The sequence below is a fragment of the Solanum verrucosum genome, unplaced genomic scaffold, assembly GCF_900185275.1.
Source record: "Solanum verrucosum unplaced genomic scaffold, falcon-dt-bn FXZP01000106.1, whole genome shotgun sequence".
NCBI lineage: Eukaryota > Viridiplantae > Streptophyta > Magnoliopsida > Solanales > Solanaceae > Solanum > Solanum verrucosum.
In genome coordinates this window covers 642,328-647,489 of record NW_026020130.1, presented here as the reverse complement: position 1 = coordinate 647,489, position 5,162 = coordinate 642,328, and positions in this window count along the sequence as shown.

Genomic DNA, 5,162 nt, shown 5'->3' with positions numbered 1-5,162 from the left:
CTCAGAAAGTTACCTCAGCAGATCTTGTAGAATTAGAAATGGTAGATTTTGATATCATTCTAGGCATGGATTGGTTACATTCCTGTTATGCCTCAGTCAATTGTTGAACTAGGATCATTCGGTTTCAGTTTCCAGACGATCTAGTCTTAGAATGGAAGGGTACTAGCTCACTGCCTATGAGTGATTCATTTCTTACCTTAAGGTAAAAAAGATGATTTCCAAAGGGTATGTCTATCATCTTGTTCGGGTTAAGGATTCAAACTCTGAAACCCCAACTCTTGAGTCAGTCCTACTGGTAAATGAATTTCCAGAAGTGTTCCCAGAATATCTTCACGGAGTTCCTCTCGAAAGGGAAATCAACTTCGGAATAAATCTTCCAGATACCCAGCCTATTTTGATTCCTCCTTACACAATGGATCCAGCTGAGCTTAGGGAATTGAAAAAAACAGTTTAAATACCTTCTAGATAAGGGCTTCATCAAACCTAGCATCTCTCCATTGGGTGCTCCCGTGTTGTTCATGAAAAAGAAAGATGGTTCTCTCAGAATGTGCATTGACTATCGGCAGTTGAACAAGGTCACAATCAAGAATAAGTATCCCATCCCCAGGATTGATGACTTGTTCGACCAACTACAGGGTGCTAGTTGCTTTTCTAAGATAGACCTCAGATCCGACTATCATCAGCTCAGAGTCAGAGCTAGTGAAATTCGAAAGACAGCTTCCAGAACTCGATATGGTCATTATGAATTTGTAGTTCTGTCTTTTGGACTAACAAATGCTCCTGCAACTTTCATGGATTTAATAAACAGGGTATTGAAGCAGTAGTTGGACTTGTTCGCCATCGTCTTTATTGATGATATCCTCATCTATTCCCGAAGTGAGGAGGGGCATGCGACTCATCTGAGAGTTGTCCTGCAAACTCTCAAAGATCTCCAATTATTCGCTAAGTTCAGTAAATGTGAATTCTGGTTACAGTCTATCGCTTTCATTGGTCATGTGGTATCCAACGAAGGGATCCAAGTGGATTCTCAGAAAATTGAGGTAGTACAACACTGGCCCAGAACCACCTCTCCAACAAATATCAAAAGTTTCTTGTGTTTGGTCAGGTACTACAGGAGATTTGTTGAAGGATTTTAATCCATAGCTTCCCCATTGACTAAGTTGACTCAGAAGAAGGTCAAATTTCAGTGGTCAGATGAGTGTGAGAAAAGTTTCGCAGAACTGAAGACTAGGTTGACTACTGCTCTGGTCTTGACTCTACCAGATGGTTCAGACGGTAATGTGATTTATTGTGATGCCTCCAGGGTCAGCCTAGGTTGTGTGTTGATGCAGAGGTAAGGTCATAACTTATGCTTCTAGATAGCTTAAGGATCATGAGAAGAACTACCTGACTCATTACCTTGAGCTTGCAGTCGTTGTATTTTCCCTAAAGATTTGGAGACACTACTTGTATGGTGTTCATGTTGATGTGTTCACAGATCATAAGAGCCTCCAATATGTGTTCACCCAGAAAGAGTTATATCTTCGTCAGAGGAGATGTCTTGAATTCCTCAAAGACTATGACATGAATGTTCTTTACCATCCTAGTAAGGACAATGTAGTAGTTGATGCTTTCAGTAAGTTGTCCATGGGTAGTGTAGCACATGTTGAAGAAGAAATGAAAGAGCTAGCCGAAGATGTTCACCAGCTTGCTCACTTAGGAGTTTGCCTTACAGACACATCAGGTAGTGGGGTGACAGTTCAGAATGGATTAGAATATTCATTGGTAGCGGAGGTTAAGGAAAAATAGGATAATGATCCTATATGTATTACTTTAGTTGAAAAGTGTAGTCCATCAGCATAAAGTTTAGGTTTTCTCCCAAGGGGGAGATGGTGTGCTTTGTTATGAGAGTCGTTTGTGTGTTCCTAATGTGGGTGAGTTGAGGCAACAAATTCTTACAGAAGCTCGTAACTCCAGGTATTCCATTTATCAAGGTGCCACTAAGATGTACCGTTATCTACGGGAAGTCTTTTTGTGGAACAGCATGAAGATGGACATAACAGATTTTGTGGCTAAGTGTCCTAATTGTCAACAGGTTAAGGTAGAACATTAGAAACCAGGAGGTATGACTCAAGAGATTAACATTCCTACATGGAAGTGAGAAGTGATAAACATGGACTTTATTACGGGTTTACCTCGTACTCACATACAACATGACTCCATTTGGATAATAGTGGACTGAGTTACTAAGTCCGCTCACTTCTTGGCTATCAAGACTACAGGTTCAGGGGAGGACTACGCCAAACTCTACATCCATGAGATAGTCAGGTTGCATGGGGTTACCTTGTCCATAATCTCAGATAGAGGTCCTTAGTTTACCTCTCATTTCTGGAAATCGTTTCAGAAATGTCTTGGTACTTAAGTAAATCTCAGTACAACATTTCATCCACAGACGGATGGTCAGGCAAAATGTACTATTCAGACCTTAGAGGACATGTTGAGAGCTTGCGTGATTCATTTCAAGGGAACTGGGGATGATCACCTACCTCTCATAGTGTTCGCTTATAATAATAACTTCCATTCTAGTATTCAGATATCCCCGTATGAGGCACTATATGGGTGTAGATGCAGGTCCCTGATTGGTTTGTTTGAAGTAGGTGAAGCAACATTGATTGGGCCAGATTCGGTTCATGAAGCTATGGAAAAAGTTCAGCTTATTAGGGATAAACTAAAGACATCCCAAAGTCATCAGAAGTCCTATGCAGTTGTGAGGAGAGGGACTTAGATTTCAAAATCGATGATTGGGTTTTCCTGAAGGTGTCACCTATGAATAGGGGTGATGAGATTTGGCAAGAAAGGAAAGATCAGTCCTAGATATGTAGGTCCTTACAGAATCCTGAAAAGGGTTGGTAAGGTGGCTTATGAGTTAGAGTTGCCAACAGAACTAGTAGCGGTACATCCAGTCATTCACATTTCCTTGTTGAAAAAGTGTGTGGGTGACCCAACATCGATAGTACCATTAGAGAATGTTGTTGTGAAGGATAGTCTCACTTATGAAGAGGTACCAGTAGAGATTCTTGACCGTCAGGTTCGTAGGTTGAGAAATAAAGAAGTCGCTTCAGTTCGTAGAGGGAGCTACTTGGGAAGCAAAAATAGCCATGAAGTCCAGTATCCTCACCTCTTTCCCTCCAATTCTATTTCAGCTTGAGGTAATAGTTCCTCTCCATTATCTTAGTTTACTTTCCCGTAAATTTAGTCTTCTTGCATTTTCAGCATATTTGCATGTTCTTGGAACTCAGTTCAGTTAAATATCAGTTTCTTGTACTTAGTGGTAGGGATTTCAACTCTTTCCCTCCACACTTCGCTGGTTTAGACTTCATTCTAGGATGAATGTTCCTAAGGGGAGATATTGTAGCTCCTCAAAATAAGACTTGGACTTTGCAGCAGGAAAACAACAGAATTTGGTGAACCTCGGTAGGGTTCACGGATCGTGAAAGGAACCACGGTCCGTCGACCTTCCCGTGGTTCACACCCACCCAGAAGTGGTGAACCACGGGACCCTTCACGGGCCGTGGACTACCACACGAGCTGTATGAAGGCTCATGAAGGCCAGGAAGAACCAACCCAAGCTCAGGCCTCAGACCACGAATACCACCACAGGCAGTGGTCGTGATGACGGGTTGTGGGAGGGTCCGTAGTCCTAAGCCAGCAGACCCCAGCACAAGTGAAGGACCACTGTGACCTTCACGATCCGTGGTCCTCAACACGGTCCGTGGGAGGGCTCGTGAAAAGGACCCCCAGAACCAGTGGTCACTGACCATGAACCACGACCCACTTGATGGGCCGTGGTCCCTTTGGCGGTCTGTCATTGGGTCCGTGGAAGGCCCCCATTAGATTTTAAGTTGGGGTCATTTTTGGTCTTTTCCCCTATGCATTGGGCATTTAAACTACATCGTTTAACACATACGCTACGTTTTTTTTACTCAATTTAAACCTAATTACCAAGTCAGAACATAAACAAAATCATTATTCACCAAACTTCATCGAAATTAGAGCCAGAAAGGAGAGAAAAGTTGACAACCCTCTCAAGAACACACAGTAGGCTTGTTTTAAGTCTTAGACCCGAAATCAAAAGATTTCTCCGTGAATTTCATCACCAGGTATGTGGGATTTCACTAGTGGGTTCCTTTAACCCATTAGGTCCCTAGAATTCAGTCAGATTCTTGATTCTCTATATCTTGTGTAGACCTAGGGTTTCTAAAACCTTAGATAATTGTTGTGATTTAGCTATTGTATCATCTTAAAATGAATTAGCTTATTTCTTGGAAAGTTTGCTTAGTTCCTTGCATGAAACTCAAAACCCTAGTTGTGTATATTCTCTTAGTTCATGAATTACACTTGCTAGGTTAGTTAAACAAATAAACATGCTCCAGTTTTCGAATGTTACAATGCTAGTTCCTAAATGTTGCATTCTCAGATATGCATGTCAGAACATTGAGCTATCTAGTATTTCAGATATGTTGTGTCATACACATTTCCAGTTGGGAGTAGACTTAGCATCAAGTTGGACTAGGTTTCAACACACCCTCATAGTCCCAGAACTATGTGCCCCCGTAGGATATAAGTCCCCTCTGTGGCTATCAGATTTATTGATCACGGCAGTCATGTCTTTATACCCATGGCAATGTATATTGGGTCCTCTCGATGAGGCATATACATCGGACTCCACATTTAGCTCACGTGGATTTATGTCGGTTAATAGTAGCTCCCACAGTCAGACTCTAGTGCATTTGACCAGGTTTTCAGTTTATACTTCAGTATTCAGTCTCAACATGTTTTGTTCATGATTAGTACTTGGTCATTGCATTCAGTTTTGATTTTTAGTTATATTACAGTATTTACTTCTTTATTCAGATTATATCATTGCTCAGTTATGCTTTGTTCAGTTCATATGTATTTGTTCAGCCTATATCTATATCCTTCATGCTCAGTACAGTGATGCATACTCTGCGCTACATCCATTCATGATGTAGGTTCAGGTACTTAGCATCCAGATCACGCTTAGATCAGTTCCCGATCCATATTCAGTAGCCTCAGTGGTAAGTCCTCATACTTCGCTTCTATTCCATTTTCGATTTTGCTAGGGTTAGCTGGGGCATGTCCCAACAACTCTAGTCAATATA